The sequence below is a fragment of the Symphalangus syndactylus genome, chromosome 9 (assembly GCF_028878055.3).
Source record: "Symphalangus syndactylus isolate Jambi chromosome 9, NHGRI_mSymSyn1-v2.1_pri, whole genome shotgun sequence".
Classification (NCBI taxonomy): Eukaryota; Metazoa; Chordata; class Mammalia; order Primates; family Hylobatidae; genus Symphalangus; species Symphalangus syndactylus.
Genome location: NC_072431.2, coordinates 109,166,189 through 109,187,361, shown reverse-complemented (window position 1 = coordinate 109,187,361; position 21,173 = coordinate 109,166,189). Strand labels below are relative to the sequence as shown.

General features: G+C 45.7%; 3 long non-coding RNA genes across 3 annotated transcripts in view; 2 read left to right on the top strand and 1 right to left on the bottom strand.

Moving 5' to 3' along the window:
• LOC134731458 (uncharacterized) overlaps positions 1-13,967 on the top strand; it is a 25,101-nt gene extending 11,134 nt beyond the window's left edge. Inside the window, exon 2 of the long non-coding RNA XR_010113738.1 lies at positions 10,221-13,967. This is a non-coding gene — a long non-coding RNA (uncharacterized lncRNA). The remainder of the gene's footprint in view (positions 1-10,220) is intronic.
• LOC134731457 (uncharacterized) lies at positions 13,968-19,581 on the bottom strand. The gene is made up of 3 exons (XR_010113737.1): positions 19,222-19,581; positions 17,910-18,033; positions 13,968-14,547 (listed from the first exon to the last, which is right to left on the bottom strand). It is a non-coding gene; the product is annotated as an uncharacterized lncRNA (long non-coding RNA).
• LOC129490195 (uncharacterized) lies at positions 19,579-21,173 on the top strand. Its single transcript, XR_008660194.2, has 2 exons — positions 19,579-19,743; positions 20,002-21,173. It is a non-coding gene; the product is annotated as an uncharacterized lncRNA (long non-coding RNA).

Sequence of the window (21,173 nt, the reverse complement as noted above, 5' to 3'; positions counted from 1 at the left end):
CCTTGAACGCCTGGCCTTAAGCAATCCTCCTGCCTCAGCCTCCCAAAGTACTGAAATTACAGGCATGACTCACTCTGCCTGGCTTTTTCTTTTTTAAAAAAGAGACAGGGGTCTTGTTATGTTGCCCGGGCTGGACTTGAACTCCTGGGCTCCAGCAATCCTCCTGCCTTGGCCTCCCAAGTTTCTGGGACTACAGGCACATGCTACCAGAACCAGCTTATTCCTCTTCTTCCTCCTTTTTAAAGAAACTATGACCTGGGCCGGGTGTGGTGGCTCACGCCTGTAATCCCAGCACTTTGGGAGGCCGAGGCTGGTGGATCACGAGGTCAGGAGATCGAGACCATCCTGGCTAACACGGTGAAACCCCATCTCTACTAAAAATACAAAAAAAATTAGCTGGGCATTGTGGTGAGCGCCTGTAGTAAGAAACAGTGACAGCATGAATTTAACACAAGACATAAGTGGATCTGAGCGATGCTCGCTGCTTGGCAGATACTGTCAGTGCCTCAGCCATTTCTCCTCAGGCCTCACCGCTGGCTGCACATAAGCCCAGAGGCTAAGGGCAGGCCTGCAGCTCCTTGCCTGAAGCTTTTCTCTAGTGGGTAAGCAGAGCAGAGGGCCAGGAGTGCTGGAGAATCCATGCCTCCCACCACAAAGCAGCTCTCAAACAGACTGGTGGGAACTGGTATATGAATACACCAGCAACCTCACCCCGGGAGTGGGAGAGTAACTGTGAGGGCACATGTTCTACACTGGCTCTCAGAGTTTCCCACTGGTTTTAAGCTCCAGTTTTTCACCATGCATGTAAGTGGTATCTTTTTTTGTTTTTTGTTTTTTGTTTTTTTGAGACAGGATCTTGCTTTGTTGCCCAGACTGGAGTGCAGTGGCATGATGACTGCTCGCTGCAGCCTCAACCTGCTGGGCTCAAGCGATCCTCCCAGTTCAGCCTCCCAAGTAGCTGGGACTAAAGGCATGCACCACAATGCCTGGCTAATTAATTTTTTTTTTTTTTTTTTTTAGAGATGGGGGTCTCTCTAGTTGCCCAGGCTGGTCTCAAACTCCTGGGCTCAAGCAATCTTCCTGCCTGGGCCTCCCAAAGTACTGGAATTACAGACATGAGCCACCACGCCCGGCAGGCATCTCATTTTTACTTTAAGCTGCATGTCCCTGATTCGTAGTGAATTTGAGCATATTTTCATGTTTCTTAACCATTTGGATTAGCTCTTCAATTGAGGTTAGAATCCTTTGTGTATATTTTTCTATCCCCCCAGAATTTTATTTTGAAACATTTTAAGCTTAAAGGAAAGTTGAAAGAATATCATGAACACTTGTATATCCTTCATTTAGTATGTCAGTCAAGGCCCATCAGAGAAGTAAAACCACTAGCATATGCATATGTATGTATGTTTATATATACATACACACACATAAATTTTTTTCAATTAAGAGATTTAGTACACAGAATTGCTCTTATTTGGTACAGAGAATTGCTCAATTATGCAGTTGTGGGAGCAAGCTCAACAGTCTCTGAAAGGCGTTGTCTTTGCTTCTGCTGCTGGAGCTCGGATTCTGCAGGCCAGGCAGCCGGGAAAGGAAGATGGACAAAAGTGGGACAGAGAAAGGATGAGCCAGAACCCATGAACATAGACTGGAACCCAAGTCAGTCTCTCCCCGCCTCCACCTTTGATGACGCGAATGTCCTGCCACAGAAGGTGTGCTTTTACCCACCATGCTCTGCTGCTACATGGGTATGCAAGCCCTGCTAGTGCACAATCCCAGCACATGGTAGCACTCAGTAAGGAGAGCTGGATGTTCAGTTCCATTGATTATGTCAGCCCACTTTCCCCAATGACTTGAATTGTCATGTTTTTGTATATACAATCACCTTGTTTGGGATTCTCTGTTTTATTCCACTGACTAATTTTTCCCCTTTGCTTTATTCATTTGATTAATTGGCCTTATAATATGTTATCATATTTGGTAAAGTGAATTTCTTTTCTTTTTTTTTTTTTCGAGATGGGGGTCTTGCCCTGTCGCCGCCCAGGCTGGAGTACAGTGGTGTGTCTCAGCTCACTGCAACCTCCACCTCCCGGGTTCAAGCTATTCTCCTGCCTCAGCCTCCTGAGTACCTGGAATTACAGGCATGTGCTATCACGCCGGGCTAATTTTTGTATTTTTGTAGAGAAGGGGTTTCGCCATGTTGGCCAGGCTGGTCTTGAACTCCTGACCTCAGGTGATCCACCCGCCTCAGCCTTCCAAAGTGCTGGGATTACAGGCGTGAGCCACCGCATCCGGCCGGTAAAGTGAATTTCTCTATTTTTTTCTCAGTATTTTCCCTATCAAAATCTTTGTATTTTGAAAAAATAATTTTTTCTTTGCTTGTTCTTTGTTTTACTAATTGGAATTATACACTTTAATTTTTGGAGAACTGACACTTTTTATGATATTTTCTCTTCCCAAAAGGATATGGTTAATTTTCTGTTTGTTCCCATCTTGTTTTATAGCGTTTAATAATATTTTACTATATAACTTTATTCATATGAATACTTATGTGTTTCTTGATTAAATATGAGTAAATGTATGTACCATATCATAGCGGTTACAAGGGAAGTATCTGCCAAACTGCCAGGGTTCAAATCCCAGCTCTGAGATTTTACCAGCTATTAATAGTAATCTGGGGCTAAATCACTTAATCTGTGTGTTCCTCAGTGTTCTCTTCTATAAAATAAGAATAATAATAGTGGCTGAACGCAGTGGTTCACACCTGTAATCCCAGCACTTTGAGAGGCCGAGGCAGGTGGATCACTTAAGCCGAGGAGTTGGAGATAAACCTGCGCAACATGGCAAAACGCCAGTCTCTACAAAAAATACAAAATAATAATAATAATAATAGGAATCTGTTTCAAGAGGATGTTGTGAGGCTTGATTGAGTTGATACAAAGTGCTAAGAATAGTTCATGGCATTATGGTGGCTATCATTATTATCCTAAGAATTTTTTTTTCTGAGTAGCTTCATTATCTATATATTACCCTAAGAATTTTATAACTTTGTAACTCTAAATTGAAACTGCTTCCATTTTCAATTCAATATGCTTATTGCTAGAGTAAAAACAATTTATTTTCATTATATTTATCTTGTATCCAGTCAGCCCTCAAATTATATTGCTTTTTACTATGGTTTTTTATTTTTACTAGTCTTTTGGTTTTTCTGGTACAATCATGTCAGCAGCAAAAAAGATAATATTATTATTTCTTTTCAGATGAGCGTAACAATTCATTGTCTTGTTTTACTGAATTTGGTAAAACTACCAAGATATGTCAAATAATAAGGATAATAGCAGGCATTTCTGTCTAAATTTTTATTTTAATTGAAGTGGTTTCACTGTTTCACCATTGAGAACCATATTTGCTTTTAGGTTTTAGTAACTAGTCTTTATTATATTTAAGCAGTTTTCCTCTTTTTCTTTTTTACTTAGAGTTTTTATTGGGAATAGTATCAAGTTGTACTAGCTTTACAATTAAATCTTGGAGGCTTTCTTCGTTTTCTATACTCTTGACTAGTTTAAACGGCATAGAACGGCCTGGCGCGGTGGCTCACGCCTGTAATCCCAACACTTTGGGAGGCCGAGGCGGGCAGATCACGAGGTCAGGAGATCGAGATCCATCCTGGCTAACACGGTGAAACCCCGTCTCTACTAAAAATACAAAAAAAAAATTAGCCAGGTGTGGTGGCGGGCGCCTGTAGTCCCAGCTACTCGGGAGGCTGAGGCAGGAGAATGGCGTGAACCGGGGAGACGGAGCTTGCAGTGAGCCGAGATGGCCGAGCCACTGCACTCCAGCCTGGGCGACAGAGCCAGACTCCACTCAATAAATAATAAATAAATAAAAATAAATAAATGGCATAGAAATTATTACATAAGGTTAGAAAAAACTCATATCTGGTACCATGTGAATGCAGTATTTCCCAAAAGGAGTCTCTCATCACCTTCCTATTGCAGTCTTTTCTAAAATAAGTTGGGCTATTCAAGCTTTCCTCTTTCTCCTGGGTCAATTTTGGTAATTTATATATTTCTTGAAAGATATCCATTTCCTCTAAATTTTCAAATTGGTTGATTTTCAGTGGTACTGTTTTATTTATTTATTTTTTTTTTTTTTGAGACGGAGTCTTTCTCTGTCCCCCAGGCTGGAGTGCGGTGGTGTGATCTCGGCTCACCGCAACCTCCACCTCCTGGGTTCACGCCATTCTCCTGCCTCAGCCTCCCGAGTAGCTGGGACCACAGGCGCCCGCCAACACGCCCGGCTAATTTTTTTGTATTTTTTAGTAGAGATGGGGTTTCACCGTGTTAGCCAGGATGGTCTCGATCTCCTGACCTCGTGATCCACCCGCCTCGGCCTCCCAAAGTGCTGGGATTACAGGCTTGAGCCACCGCGCCCGGCCTTTCAGTGGTACTGTTTTATAATTCTTCAATTTTCTCTTTTTTTTTTTGAGACGGAGTCTTGCTGTGTCATCCAGGCTGGAGTGCAGTGGCACGATCTCGGCTCAGGTTCATGCCATTCTCCTGCCTCAGCCTCCCGAGTAGCTGGGATTACAGGTGCCCACCATCACGCCTAATTTTTTGTATTTTTAGTAGAGACGGGATTTCGCCTTGTTAGCCAGGATGGTCTTGATCTCCTGACCTCGTGATGCGCCCGCCTCGGCCTCCCAAAGTGCTGAGATTACAGGCGTGAGCCACTGTGCCCGGCCTTCTCCTCTATTTGTAAGAATGTTTTCTTTCTCATAACTAATCTTGTCTATTTAATCTTTCTCTCCTCCCCCCCTTAATTTGGCTTGCAAGAGGTTTATTTTATTAGTTTTTTTTTTTTTTTTTTTCGAGACGGAGCCTTACTCTGTCACCCAGGCTGGAGTGCGGTGGCACCATCTCGGCTCACTGCAACCTCTACCTCCTGGGTTCAAACGACTCTCCTGCCTCAGCCTCCCAAGTAGCTGGGGTTACAGGTGTCCGCCACTGCACCCTGCTAATTTTTGTTTTTTGTTTTTTGGTTTTTTTTGTGACGGAGTCTCGCTCTGTCACCCAGGCTGGAGTGCAGTGGTGCGATCTCAGCTCACTACAAGCTCCGCCTCCCAGGTTCACGCCATTCTCCTGCCTCGGCCTCCCAAGTAGCTGGGACTACAGGCGCCCGCCACCACGCCTGGCTAATTTTTTGTATTTTTAGTAGAGACGGGGTTTCACCGTGTTAGTCAGGATGGTCTCAATCTCCTGACCTCGTGATCTGCCCGCCTCGGCCTCCCAAAGTGCTGGGATTACAGGCGTGAGCCACTGAGCCCGGCCGCACCCTGCTAATTTTTGTATTTTTTAGGAGAGACAGGTTTTCACCATGTTGGCCAGGCTGATCTCAAACTCCTGACCTCAGGTGATCCGCCCGCCTTGGCCTACCAAAGTGCTGGGATTTCAGGCATGAGCCACTGTGCCCAGACTTATTAGCTCTTTTAAAAGACAATTTGTTTGGATTTATTTATCCTTTTTAGTTTTTTTGTTTGTTTGTTTGAGACAGGGTGTGGCTTTGTTGCCCAGGCTGGAGTGCAGTGGTGCAATCTCAGCTCACTGCAACCTCCACCTCCGGGGCTCAAGTTACCCTCCCATCTCAGCCTCCCAAGTAGCTGGGACTACAGGCGTACACCACCACGTCTGGCTAATTTTTGTAATTTTTTTTTTTGTTCAGAGATGGGGTTTCACCATGTTGCCCAGGCTGGTTTCGAACTCCTAAGCTCAAGTGATTCTCCCTCCTTGGCTTCCCAAAGTGCTGGGATTACAGGCATGAGCCACTGTGCCTGGGCTTTTTTAGTATTTTTTTATTATTATTTCATTAGTGTTAGCTTTAGTTATTATTTTCTGATTTGATTTCTTTTCTTATTCTTTTCATAATTTCTTGAAATAAGTTGTCCCTTTATTTTTCCTCTGCGTGTGTTTAAAGCTTGCTATCTTTTTGACAGTATAATATATGATACAGGGTAATTGAGAGAGTTTCTCATGTTACGCTGTTTTCTCATTTCACATTTTTATTTTGTGAACATAGTATTTTCATTCTTTTTTTAAAAACCAGTTTTATTGCATTGTAATTTATATACAACAAATTGATCCGTTTTAAGTGTACAATCCTATGAGTATTGACAAGTGTATTCAGTTGTGTAATTATCACCACAATTAAGATACAAAACATTCCTATCTCTCCCAAAATCCTCCTATCCCTTTGCAGGCACTCTTCTCCCACCTCCCCCAGCCCGTAACTTAAATTTCTCTTGTTTGATATCAGTACAGATGTTCCTTGACTTAGGATGGGACTACGTTCCAAAAAACTCATCATAAGTAGAAAGTAATGTTAGTCGAAAATGCATTTAATACCCTGATAAACCTATCGTAAAGTCAAAGAATCCTAAGTTAAACCATTGTAAGTTGGGGATTGTCTGTATATAGCCTCTGGTTTTTAAAATAATATTTAATATTTGCCTGGTATCTCTTTCCATGTCTTTATTTTAAAACTTTATCACTTTAAGTGTTTCTCTTAAGTAATGTGTACCTAAATTTGATTTATAACAAAATCTGACAGTCTTTTAATGGTAGATTTCAGTCCACTTGTATTTACTGTAATCAGTGATGTATTTGATTTTCTTTTTCCCATCTTATTTGTTTTAAAGTTTTTTTATATTGTTGTTAACTCTTCTTTTTTTAATCTTTGCTAGATTAAATAAATTACTACTTATTCAATTTTTCTCCTCATTAATTTGGAGTTTGTCATTCTATTAATAGTTACCATCCCTGTCCCTGCTGTCAGATAGATACATATGACTTTTCTAGTGTATGAAAACAACAGCTACTATTTCCAAAATACTTTAATTATCTTCTATTTCCTCCCCATCCCAATAAAATGTAATCTTTTTTTATTTTTGAGACGGAGTCTCACTCTTGTTCCCCAGGCTGGAGTACAGTGGCATGATCTTGGCTCACTGCAACTTCCACCTCCTGGGTTCAAGCGATTCTCCTGCCTCAGCCTCCCAAGTAGCTGGGATTACAGGAGCCCGCCACCATGCCCAGCTAATTTTTGTATTTTTAGTAGAGACAGGGTTTCGCCATGTTGGCCAGGCTGGTTTTGAACTCCTGACCTCAGGTGATCCACCCACCTCAGCCTCCGAAAGTGCTGGGATTACAGGCGTGAGCCACCGCGGCTGGCCAAAATGTGATCTTTAGATTACTTTCACTTCCCTTCCTTTCTCCCCTTTTTCCTCCCCATCTCTCCCTGCCTTAGACTTCTGGAACACTTTTACCTTCCCCTTATCCCCACCGCCTGACTCCACAGTTTTAATGAGATAATTTAGTCCTTATTAGAATTTCCCTTATAGTGTGTTCCATCTGTTTCAAGAGTCCTTATTTAGCATATATGTTACACCTCATAAACAGACATGGTTCGTTGCTCCCCACTGGTTTCTTGCCTCTTCTCTTCCCCTGTCTTGAAGTCTCTGTTAGGATTCATTTGTTGTTTATTAGAGTCTCTTCTCAAAAGTATTTCTCAGATGAGGTACTCAGTGATTTTTGCAAATCTTTTTTTCTTCCTTGGCTGGGTATAGATTGCAGGTCTTTTCGTTCATTAGCCCACATTCCACTTGGGGGTCTTTTAACTTTCAGGGTTGCAAATAAGAAAAAAGAACTTGCTTTCTGCCTTACAGTATGAAAGATTTCCTATATTCCTAGAGTTTTGGAATTTTTGCCTATATGTAGCTGAGTGTGTGTCTTTTCATTTCAATTGGAGCTGGAATCAGTCTTTCTTCAGCTTAGAGAAATTTCATCTATTATTTAGTTATGACCTCTCCTCTCTTGTTCCTTTTCCTCCTGAAACCCACAGCATTTGCAGGTTAAGTCTACTGTATCTGTTCCAGGCTTCTACCTTCTACCACATATTTGCAATTCTATATTTTTGTGCTAGATTTTGAGACTTTTTTTCTATTTAATTTTCTAGACCTATTTTGGGGTTTCAGCAATGACTGTCCTCTCCTTTGATTTATCAATGGAAATTTTTAGTTCTGAGATCACATTTTCTAGTTCAAGGAAATCTTTTGTGTTTGAGCTTCACACATATCTCTCCAGGCTTTCATTTTTTCTGTCAGGGATTCAGCTGTCTCTGCCAGCAGGTTCCTCTGCCCTCTGGTTTTTCTGCATTCTCCCAGCCTCAAGGGCTGAGAAATTAAATCCACCATTAGTTTTGCTGGGAGTTAAGACCCAGAAGAGTCATGATTGTCCTTGGGAAGCAGGCTCTCTCTGAGACTTGCTTTCTTCCTGAAAGTCCTTGCTTTTGGCTCTGAGGCTGTTTTCCAGAACTTGTCTGTAAGGAATTCTCTCTGCTTGGAGCCCAGAGGAGCCCACTTAAAGTTTGTCACCTATAGCTGGAGTTGTCAGAGGGGGTGTGGAATGGAGAACCTCACTGGAGTTTCCTAGAATTCCCTTGCTCTGAGAGGTCTAAGTATCACTATTAACAAATACCAAGTCACCAAAACACTTAAAGCCAGAAGTGTTGAAAGTAGTTACCTCTGGGAACTATGACTGGGAGTAGGAATGGGAATTGGGGGAGAGAGCTTTTACTTTTATTTTTTCCCCTACGCTAGGATTTCTCACCCTCAGCACTATAAATTTTGGGTGAGAAATTCCTTATTGTGAGTAGCTGAGCTGAGTTTTGTAGGTTGTTTAACAGCATCCTTGACCTCTTTCCACTACCACCCCCTCCCCAGTTGTGAAAACCAAAAATGTTTCCAGACATGCCCTAAATGTTTCCTGCAGGGGGTGGGGTGCAAAGTCACCCCTGGTTGAGAACGACTGTTGTGTAGCTTTTGGTTCTATTTGAGTTTTTTTTTTTTACCACGTGCACGTTATTTCTATAATTAAACATTTAACTGAGGTCACAAGACAGAAGAGGAAATATGAAACTGTTATAAGGAACCAGAACAACTAAGTAGAGAATATAGAGTAAAGGGTAGGGAAGCAAGTTAGCAAAGTGGGAAGAAAAGGAATATTAATAAAAGAAGTAGAAATGAAGAAATGAGAATCGCTTAAATCTGTTCCCTCCTTGTAACAAAACCAAGCTGGAAGTTTAAACCCATCTTTGAGAGACTGCAGAGCAGCGCCAAAGATGGAGGGGCCCTGGCGGCATGGCTTCCAAAGACCCTCCCCACCTATAAGTAATTTCTTAAGAACTTCCTGGCCAGGCGCGGTGCCTCACGCCTGCAATCCCAGTACTTTGGGAGGCCTAGGTGGGTGGATCACGAGGTCAGAAATGAAGAGAGTATCTGAGTCTTGGAACTAGAGGAGCAGGATCCTGAAGTCCCACATACTCCTGTCACTGAGGTCCCTGTCAGGCCTCTGAGCTCAAGCTAAGCCATTATATCCCCTGTGACATGCACGGATACATCCAGATGGCCTGAAGCAACTGAAGATCCACAAAAGAAGTTAAAATAGCCAGTTCCTTCCTTAACTGATAACATTCCACCATTGTGATTTGTTCCTGCCCCACCCTAACTGATCAATTGACTTTGTGACAATACACCCTCCCCACCCTTGCGATAAGTACTTTGTGATACTCTCCCACCCTTGTGAATGTACTTTGTATGATACACCCTCCCTACCCTTAAGAAGGTACTTTGTAGCCGGGCGCGGTGGCTCACGCTTGTAATCCCAGCACTTTGGGAGGCCGAGGCGGGCGGATCACGAGGTCAGGAGATCGAGACCACGGTGAAACCCCGTCTCTACCAAAAATACAAAAAATTAGCCGGGCGTGGTGGCGGGCGCCTGTAGTCCCAGCTACTCGGAGAGGCTGAGGCAGGAGAATGGCGTGAACCCGGGAGGCGGAGCTTGCAGTGAGCCGAGATCGCGCCACTGCACTCCAGCCTGGGTGACAGAGCAAGACTCCGTCTCAAAAAAAAAAAAAAAAAAAAAAAAAAAAAAAGAAGGTACTTTGTAATATTCTCCCCACATTTGAGAATGTACTTTGTAAGAAGATCTACCCCCTGTGCGCAAAAAATTGCTCCTAACTCTACCACCTATCCCAAACCTATAAGAACTAATGATAATCCCACCACCCTTTGCTGACTCTCTTTTCGGACTCAGCCTGCCTGCACCCAGGTGAAATAAACAGCCTTGTTGCTCACACAAAGCCTGTTTGGTGGTCTCTTCACACAGATGCGCGTGGCATTTGGTGCTGAAGAACCGGGAGAGGAGGACTCCTTCAGGAGACGAGTCCCCTGTCCTTGCCCTCACTCTGTGAGGAGATCCACCTACGACCTCGGGTCCTCAGACCAACCAGCCCAAGGAACATCTCACCAATTTCAAATTGGGTAAGCGGTCTTTTCACTCTCTTCTCCAGCCTCTCTCGCTACCCTTCAATCTCCCTCTCTTGCTACCCTTCAATCTCCCTATCCTTCCAATTCCAGTTCTTTTTCCTCTCTAGTAGAGACAAAGGAGACATATTTTATCTGTGGACCCAAAACTCCAGCTCTGGTCACGGACTCGGGAAGACAGCCTTCCCTTGGTGTCTAATCACTGCGGGGACGCCTGCCTGATTATTCACCCACACTCCATTGGCGTCTGATCACTGCGGGGACACCTGCCTTGGTCATTCACCCACATTCCCTTGGTGGCAAGTCAATTGCGGGAATGCCTGCTTTGGCTGCTCACCCACATTGCAGCCCAGGGCTGCTCCCCACCCTCCTTCTCCGTGTCTCTACCTTTCTCTTTATTTTTTTATTTTTTTTTTTTTGAGACGGAGTCTCGCTCTGTCACCCAGGCTGGAGTGCAGTGGCACCATCTCGGCTCACTGCAAGCTCCGCCTCCCGGGTTCACGCCATTCTCCTGCCTCAGCCTCTCCGAGTAGCTGGGACTACAGGCGCCCGCCACCTCGCCCGGCTAATTTTTTGTATTTTTAGTAGAGACAGGGTTTCACCATGTTAGCCAGGATGGTCTCGATCTCCTGACCTCGTGATCTGCCCACCTCGGCCTCCCAAAGTGCTGGGATTACAGGCGTGAGCCACCGCGCCCGGCCTACCTTTGTCTTTAAACTCACCTCCTTCACTATGGGCAAACTTCCACCCTCCATTCCCCCATCTTCTCCCTTAGCCTGTGTTCTTAAAAACCTAAAACCCCTTCGACTCACACCTGACCTAAAACCTAAATGCCTTATTTTCTTCTGCAATACCGCTTGGCCCCAATACAAACTCGAAAATAGTTCCAAGTGGCCAGAGAACGGCACTGTCAATTTGTCTATCCTACAAGACCTAGATAATTTTTATCAAAAAATGGGCAAATGGTCTGAGGTGCCGTATATCCAGGCATTTTTCATGCTTCGTTCCCTCCCTAGTCTCTGTTCTCAATGCGACTTGTCCCAAATCCTCCTTCTTTCCCTCCCACCTGTCCCTTCAGTCCCAACCCCAAGCATCGCTGAGTCTTTTGAATCTTCCTTTTCTACCGACCCATCTGACCTCTCTCCTCCTCCCCAGACTGCTCCTCCTCAGGTCGCTCCCCACCAGGCTGAATCGGGCTCCAACTCTTCTTCAGCCTCCGCTCCCCCACCCTATAGCCCTTCTATTACCTCCTCTCCTCACACCCGGTCTGGCTTACAGTTTCCTTCTGCGACTAGCTCTCCCCTACCTGCCCAACAATTTCCTCTTAGAGAAGTGGCTGGAGCTGAAGGCATAGTCAGGGTACATGTGCCTTCTTCTCTATCAGACTTTTCCCAAATCAGCCAGTGTTTAGGCTCTTTCTCATCAGACCCCACTAAATATATATAGGAATTCCGATATCTAACTCTGTCCTACAATTTAACCTGGAGTGACTTAAATGTCATCCTAACTTCTACCTTCTCCCCAGATGAACGGGAAAGAGTTTTTTCTCTAGCCCAATCTCACACTGATAACCGCCAGCTTCATGAGCCAGACCTCCATGAAGGCATTAGAGCAGTTTCCCGAGAAGATCCCCATTGGAACTATCAGGCAGATTCCCCAGGTATAGCTAGGTGATATTACATGATTTCCTGCCTAGTTGAAGGGCTTTAAAAGGGAGCTTACAAAGCTTTTAATTATGACAAACTTAAAAAACTACCCAAGGTAAAGATGAAAACCCAGCCCAGTTCATGGTCCACTTAGCAGCAACCCTTAGACGCTTTACTGCCCCAGACTCAGAGGGGCCGGAAGTCCGCCTTATTCTTTTTTTTTCTTTAGATGTATTTTACTTTTATTTTTTTAATCTTTGGGCACAAAGATTTGACACATTATTTCAAAAGAATACAATTACTCATCCAGTGGGAATAAATTCAACAAACATTAATTGATGAGCAAAGTACTGGCTTTAAAAAAATAAACTAAGTAAATTTTTTTTTCCTTGGGTAATAAAATAAGAATAAAAGAAGAGACATTGGGTTAAGAACCCTTAGGGCAAAATAAAAATGCAATTGGTTTCTCAAAAACTTGCTTTTGACATCTCAAAAAAAGTCATGCTAGGGAAATGAGCTAAGAAAGCACATTGTTATTTGTACGTGGTAGTGTGACATCCTTGCCGTGTTGAAGGTAAGACCATCTAAAGGTCAAGACAGTACACAGAGACTATAAAAACAAAATTGAAATAAAAAGCAGGATAATAAGATGAAAGGAAAAGTAGAAACTGCCAGAAAAAAGCAGAAGCAGCACAACTGTCAAGGAGACTGTAAATTCAGATGCCATCAAGCTTTACCACAAAGAGATAAAGGAAAAGGCCAATTTTGATGACAAATGACAAAGTATAACATCCAAAGAGAAATGGGGAAGAAAGAGGTCATATGTCCTCCTGTGAACATTTGAATAGTTCTCAGATACACTTAGTTTGAGCAGAATTATGTGATTGCTGAGTTCTTTCCTCTCTGCTTGGCAAAAATGATGGAGGTCTTGTCTCCAATTTTAACCCTATTTGCCTTTTTGCAACAATATGGCAAGTTGTTTCCATGCTGGGTGGGGAAAGGGAAACTAAGAGTAAAAACCAACCAGTTGTTACTTTGCAAAACGGAAATGTAACTTTAAGGATTAAGCAATCTTGACTGCTAACAAAATTAATTCCTGAACACTACAAAAAAGGAAAAAATGCATAGAAATTGATATTTTAAACATTAAATATTTAGCAGTTTCTCTTATTTGGCAAAATCTTTTTGAAGCAAAGCTGATCTCATTTTGGTTTAGATCACATCAAAGAATTTCCACCAAAAATGACTGAATTATTGCTATTTACTAAAATGGTTTTCATTCCGTGACATTTTTCTGTTTCAACCAAAACTGCTGTACTAAAAGTCATTTCTGGCACTGACCATCTAGAGTTAGTGCAGACTCCATAAGTTAAGGGCTTAATCCTTCACAAATCTTCTCTTACTTCAGATTCCAGCTGTACTTTGGGGGTCCCCAGGTCACCCACACTTCTGAACAACTAGCTATAAATTTGGTGATTCCCATGACCCTCTTAGTGTTACCATGGGTCCTTGCTCACAGAGCTCCCAAGATGGTGGTGAACCGCTTCCAAGATGGTGGCAAGCCTCGTATTCTCTGACCTGGGGTTCTTGGCCTCACGGATTCCAAGGAATGGAATCTTGGGCCATGCGATGAGTGTTATAGCTCTATTAGAAGCTGTGGGTCACGGAAGAGAACTGTGGAACCCAGTGACTAGTGTTCAGCTCAATTAGGACGAACCCAGGCACTTAGCCGTGCAAGAACAATGGCAAGCCTTTAGCACGATCGGGAGTGGCAATGGGAGTCTCGCTGGATCAGGAGCACAGCGGACACCCTGCCGGATCTGGAGGGATGGGAGTCAGCAGCAGGATGGGAGTCAGCGGCGGGTCTGCGACAGTGGCAAACAGCAGTGGTGGACGGCGAGCGAAAGCTCAGCTTGAGCCGTAATAAACATGGACCAAAAGAGTGCAGTTGCAAGATTTAATAGAGTGAAATATAATGAAAACAGAGCTCTCATACAAAGGGAGGGGACCCAAAGGGGGTTGCTCGAATGCCTGGGCTTAAATCCTGATCCTTGTCCCTCCTGCTGTGCTCTCACGCAATAGATGATTGACTATATCTTTACCTCCTGTTTTTGCCTAATTAGCATTTCAGTGAGCTCTCTGATTGGTTGGGTGTGAGCTAAGTTGCAAGCCCCGTGTTTAAAGGTGGATGCGGTCACCTTCCCAGCTAGGCTTAGGGATTCTTAGTCGGCCTAGGAAATCCAGCTAGTCCTGTCTCTCAGTACCCCCTCGCAACAGGAAAAAACCCAAGTGCTGTTGGGGAGGTTGGCCAATGACCGCTCTGCTTCCTGCTGAATTGGGGCATAGTAGGGGTTGTGCAGTTCAGATTTCCTCGGGAGGGGTGCCTTCGACGTCATTAACATTGGAGCATGGGCTAGCAGGCCGGTCCAGGGGTCCACAGTGGATCTTAGTCATGGACTCCATCTCGGGCTCCATTTGAAGAACCATTTGTAGTTTTATAGTTTCAATTCTGGAAGAGACAAACTTAACAAGGAGGTTAAAGATACAGGGATTGAAATGTATGGCCTGCAGTGCAGGGGATTACTTCTTTGGCACACTTTACAGGCCCTGACTATCTCCTTGATAGTTTTGAAAGGCCTGGTCCAGTAAATAATAATTTGGCCATCTGATGGGTGCCATCAATGCCTAAGTGAAAGATTTGGTGAAGGGTTTTAAGTAATTTCCATTGGTTAGCTGCAGGCATAAGTATTTTTCCTTCTTGGTGGCTAGCCATCCTGAGGGAGAAAACTATGTCCTCATGAGGTTCCTCATTCTATTTCTTCTGCTGGGTACTGGGGCTTGGTTTCCTGGAGGGGACTACCTCATACTAGGGGCCCTTCTATAAGCATTTCTAATGGAGGGTCTTGCCTTGCGGCTCTTTTGACTTTAATATCCGCTTGGCGGTTCCTTTCTATTTCCCTTTCCTTTCCCTTCTGGTGACCCTGGAAGTGTAAGACTGTCACCTCTTTAGGTTTCTGTACAGCCAATAGTAATCTCCTAATGGCTTCCAGATGTTTGATAGATGTCTCCTCAGAAGTTAGGAATTCCCTTTCTCTCCATACTGCTGCAAGGGCATGGAGGACTAGGTAAGCATACTTAGAGTCTGTATATATATTTACCCTTTTCCCTTCTCCTAATTCTAGTGCCCAAGTGAGGGCTATTAGTTCTGCCAGCTGAGCACTAGTTCCTGAAGTGAGAGGATTACTTTCAAGTATTCCATTATCACTGACCACTGCATACCCTGCTTTTCGAAGTCCTTTTTCTACAAAGGAACTTCCATCAGTATACAAGTTGAGGTCGGGATCAGTCACGGGAACCTCTAAAAGGTACCCTCGAGCGGCATTGGTTTGAGCAATTACTTGTTGACAGTTATGTTCCATCTTTTCTTCATTGTCTGGAAGAAACGCGGCTGGGTTAAGAGTTGCACAAGTGCACAGTCGCAGCACTGGCCCTTCAAGTAATAGAGCCTGATATTTAAGTAAACGGTTGTCTGACAGCCACAAGTCTCCTTTAGCAGTGAGTATGCTGTTCACATCATGAGATGTCCACACAGTAAGATCTCCTGTATTATTTTAACTGCTTCAGATACTAAGACTGCTACTGCTGCCACTACCCGTAAACAATGGGGCCAACCCTTTACCACTCCATCAATTTCCTTACTCAGGTATGCCACGGGTTGCAAGCTCATCCCTCGGACCTGTGTAAGGACTCCTAGAGCTATTCCTGTTTCTTCTGTGATGTATAAAGAAAAGTCTTGGGCCGGGTGCGGTGGCTCATGCGTGTAATCCCAGCTACTCCGGAGGCTGAGGCGAGAGAATGGCATGAACCCAGGAGATGGAGCTTGCTGTGAGCCGAGATGGTGCCACTGCACTCCAGCCTGGGTGACAGAGCAAGACTCCGTCTCAAAAAAAAAAAAAAGAAAAAGAAAAAGAGAAGTCTTGCCCCATTGGCAAGCTTAACACTGGGGCTTGGGTTAGGGCCTTGAAAGCTGCTTCTGCTTCAGGTGTCCATCTTACTAAATGGGTATTGGCTTTCTGAGTTTCCTTAATTAGTGTATATAATGGCCTGGCTATTTCGCTATACCCGGGAATCCATATTCGGCAGAAGTCTGTTATGCCAGGGAAGCCTCTTAGTTGCTTTTGGGTTGCCACCTTATTCTTAATATGCATTTTATCACCCAATCTGCTGCTGACATTAGGAAAAAACTCCAAAAATTGGATTCCGGCCCTCAAACCCCACAACAGGACTTAATTAACCTTGCCTTCAAGGTGTACAATAATAGAGAAGAGGCAGCCAGTGACAACGCATCTCTGAGTTACAGCTACTTGCCTCTGCTGTAAGACAACCCATAACCACGTCTCCAGCATACAAAAACTTCAGAACATCCAAGCCACAATTCCCAGGGGCTCCTTCTAAACCTCCTCGTGGATCTTGCTTCAAACGCCAAAAGCCTGGCCACTGGGCCTCAGAATGCCCACAGCCTGGGATTCCTCCTAGGCCGTGCCCTGTCTGTGCAGGCCCCCACTGGAGGTCGCACTGTCTCACATCGCCACCATTCCTAAAGCTCCTGGAGCTCAAACCCAACATTCCTTGGCTGACTCCATCCCACATCTCCTCTGCTTAGCAGCTGAAGACTGACACTGCCCAATCGCCTCGGAAGCCCCCTGGACCATCACAGATGCACATAACAGTCCCAGCACTGCAGAGATCTGAGATCCAATAACAGTCTGCAGAGGTCTACTCACACCATAGCCACTGTTCTGGGATGCCCATTCCATTTAGGCCTCCTGATTGCCCCATGTGTCCTTACAAAAAACACTGCTTCTCTTAAAGAGTTGATTCCTCACAAACAAAGGCCTGGTAGACTTAGCACGCCCAGTCAAAGAGATGGCCCCCCACCATGTGTTCCCGGTACTAGATTCACTTCTTAGTCCCATACGTTAAGGATCAAGCCGAAAAGGAGCGATGAGTAGGCTGCAAATAAAGTCTGTAAAAGAAATGTAGAAGGGGCTGGGCTCGGTAACTCACGCCTGTAATCCCAACACTTTTGGAGGTGGAGGCAGGCAGATCACCTGAGGTCAGGCATTCAAGACCAGCCTGGTCAACATAGTGAAACCCTGTCTTTACTAAAAATACAAAAATTAGCCAGGCATATTGGCACGCCCCAATAATCCCAACTACTCCAGATGTTAGGAGGCTGGGGCAGGAAAATCGCTTAAATCTGGAGGTGGAGGTTGCAGTGGGGCCAAGATCGCACCATTGCACTCCAGCCTCGGTGACAGAGAAAAACTCCGTCTCAAAACAAACAAACTGTAGAAGGCACTTTAGAAAGCTTCTCCTGGAAAGGAAAAAAAAAAAAAAAAAAGAAAGGCCAGGCATGGTGGCTCATGCCTGTAATCCCAACACTTTGGGAGGCTGAGGTGGGCGGATGACGAGGTCAGGAGTTCGAGACCATCCTGGCCAACATGGTGAAACCCTATCTCTACTAAAAATACAAAAAATTAGCCAGGCATGGTGGTGGGCGCCTGTAGTCCCAACTACTCTGGAGGCTGAGGCAAGAGAATTGCTTGAAACCAGGGGTGGGGCGGAGGTTGCAGTGAGCCAAGATCACACCACTGTACTCCAGCCTGGGCAACAAGAGTGAAACTCTGTCTCAAAAAAAAAAAAAAAAAAAGACCTAAGTTATTTGTAAGGACTGGCTCCCAATTCCTCCAGGACTGTCAGACCAGTATTGGCAGAACCAGTGAAACAAGTAACAAGGAAGCCGACTTTGGTTCCAAATTTTAAAAGTTCTATCAATAAGAAAGATTGGAAGAGAGTCCTTGGAAAGGTAGTGAGGTCCTTACCAAGGAGAGGTTCAGCTTCTGGAAGTGTTCAAGAAGAAATCATAGGGCAGTTCCTGCAGTGGGTGTAACTTTGGGCCAGATCTGTCAGCCTCCTTTAGGCTATATGATTCTAGAAATTTATAAGCTAGACAAGAGATCTGATTAACTCACATGTTAAGCAGAAATATCTTAGGGCCAAATGGCATGACAGTACATTTAAGTCAGAGGAGGGTGGCTCATGGAGGAATTGGGCAATAAATGAAGACATCAGAGGTTCAGCATTTTCAGCTGGCTCTGGTCTGTTGGTCTTTCCCCCACAGAATTAGTCAGAACTCGTGATTGCAAGAGATAGAAAACAACTTTGACTTAAGCAAAAAAAAAAAAAAGCCGGGCGTGGTGGCTCACGACTGTAATCCCAGCACTTTGGAAGGCCAAGGTGGACAGATCACCTGAGGTCGGGAGTTCCGGACCAGTCTGACCAACACAAAATTAGCCGGGGGTGGTGGAGCATGCCTGTATTCCCAGCTACTTGGGAGGCTGAGGCAGGAGAATCGCTTGAACCCGGGAGGCGGAGGTTGCAGTGAGCCGAGATCTCGACACTGCACTTCAGCCTGGGCAACAAGAATGAAACTGCGTCTCAAAAAAAAAAGGAATTCATTAGCTTACATAGCCAAAAAGTTCAGAAGGCAAATATAGCTCTGGGCATGTCTAGATTCAAGGTTTCAGATGTAGTCATTAAGACTCCGTCTGGGCCAGGCGCTGTGGCTCACGCCTGTAACCCCAGCGGGTAGATCACTTGAGGTCAGGAGTTGGAGACCAGCCTGGCCAACACGGTGAAACCCTGTCTCTATTAAAAATACAAAAATTAGCAGGGCATGGTGGTGCACACCTGTAATCCCAGCTACTAGGGAGGCTGAGGCAGGAGAATAGCTTGAATCCCAGAGGCGGGGGTTGCAGTGTGCCGAGGTTGCACCACTGCACTCCAGCTTGGGCAACAGAGCAAGACTCCGTCTCAAAAAAAAAAAAAAAAAAAAAAAAAAACTTGGTCTGTATTATGCATTGTATGCATATATCAAAATATCTCATGTACTCTATAAATACATACACCTACTATGTACCCATAAAAATTAAGAATTAAAAAACACTTGGTCTCTCTCCACATCCCAGCTCTGTTTCCCTCCTTGTAACAAAACCAAGCTGGAAGTTTAAACCCATCTTTGAAAGACTACAGAGCCGGGCCAAAGATGGAGGGGCCCTGGCCGGATGGCTTCCAAAGACCCTCCCCACCTATAAGTAATTTCTTAAGAACCTGGCCGGGCTCGGTGGCTCACACCTGTAATCCCAGCACTTTGGGAGGCCTAGGTGGGCGGATCACCTGAAGTCAGGAGTTCACCAGCCTGCCCAACATGGCGAAACCCCGTCTCTACTAAAAATACAAAAATAATTAGCCGGGCGTGATGGTGGGCGCCTGTATTCCCAGCTACTCAGGAGGCTGAGGCAGGAGAATCGCTTGAACCTGGGAAGCGGAGGTTGCAGTGAGCCGAGATCGTGCCATTGCACTCCAGCCTGGGCGACAAGAGCAAGACTTCGTCTCAAAAAAAAGAACTTCCTGCTGCTGAACCTTTGACTGTCCCGGAGACCCTCCCACTTCCGTTTTCAGTGTGTCCCTACCCTCCTAGCTGGGCTTTAAGAAAAAGGGGGAGACAGCTGGGGCCCTAGGGGCTCCCCCTGAGGGTCTGTCCCTGGGAACGGGGCGCTGGGACGGGCACTCCTTCTGCCTGTAATGCTACACCGGTGAGGGAAAGGAGTCCACTAGGGAAGTACCTGGAGCTGGAGACGGGGAGAGAAATCACAGGTATTTGTGAGTCTATCAGCTAGAGGGTGTGGCGAGGGGGGGCCCTCGGAAGATGTCTTAAGTTCCAGGTTCAGGAATCAATAGGGAACTTGCCCAGTCCTAGTGTTCAGGGCTGAGGGCCTAGGTGACGGAGACGAGGTAAGAAAACGGAACGGCGGTACAGGAGAGAGAAGACAGGGAATCCGGCTGGGGGACGGAAAACAAAGTTCAAATCATACCCCGCTACAGTCACACATGAAAAATAAAATTGTTTTACAGAAATTCAGTTAACAAACGACTGCTTGGGAGCAGTCATGTCACCCAGTCCAGAGGGAGCCGGTCAGCTGCGTTCCGCGAACTTGGAAGGCTACTGCGGGGGGAGCGGCGGGGCCCTCACTGTGCGTTGTCAGGGACGAGGCCCTGGGGCGGCCCCGAAGCGTCGAAACTACAACTCCCGGGATGCCGCGGGCCAGGCTGCATCCCGCCTGCGCAGACGTGGTGGCAACTCCGTCCCTCGCCAGGCGGCGGCGCTGCGGGCTCAGTCCTAAGCGGGCGGAGGCGGTGAGCGCCGTCGGTCTGGGCGGGCCGGGAGAACCGGGTGCTTCGGGGAGATCTGCGGGCTGGGTTGGGGGCGTTTGAGCCCTTGGCTTGTCCCAGTGGGTAGGCGGGACCCCAATCCCCGCCTCCTCCAGGGTAAAGCTCTCAGGTCCACCTGGCGCGACGCTGAGCCATCTTCAGAAGCACCGCAGCCCTCAGAACCCCACATCCCGCTGCCGGTGGTTCCCCGCATCCGGTGTCCGCCCCCGAAGCCTCCCTCCCTCCCTCCCCCGCAGCCCCAGCTACCTGCCCTTAACCGCGACCTGGGCCTCTCCTGGGGAGGCCCAGGGTGGGGTCCTCAGAGGTCCAGGGACCCAGGGGCATTTGTGGGGTGTGTAGGGGGGTGGGCTTAAGGGAAGGGTGGTCCCTTTCAAATTGGGACCACCAGGCTGGAATCAGCTCACGGGTTCCTCCTCTGTGGCTTCCTGTGGCACTCCAAGTGGGAAGAAGAGAAGCTTGGAAGTGAAAGCCTCAGCTTCTCCTTTCTTCAGCCCCTCAAGCCTCAGAAAGATCTGTCAAGCTCGGCCCGCCTCCACAGAGGCCATGGGGAGATGGCCTAGACCTTGAAATATCCTAGAAGAGGTTTGACAGGTTGGAGCTTTTGCTAGAGAGATGGATCACAGATGGGCTTAAGGGGTGGAGGGTGTTTGCGTGTGTGTGTGTGTGTGTGTGTGTGAGAGAGAGAGAGAGAAAGAGATTGCCAGGTGAGGAAGATGATGAGCTGAAACCAACTTGGAGCTATGCTGTATTATTATGATGAGGATTTGGGTTGGGGGATGTTACAGGCTCTAACCAGAAAGCTGGAAGATGTGATAGGTGGGGCCATTTAAAAAAAAAAAAAAAAAAACCCTAAA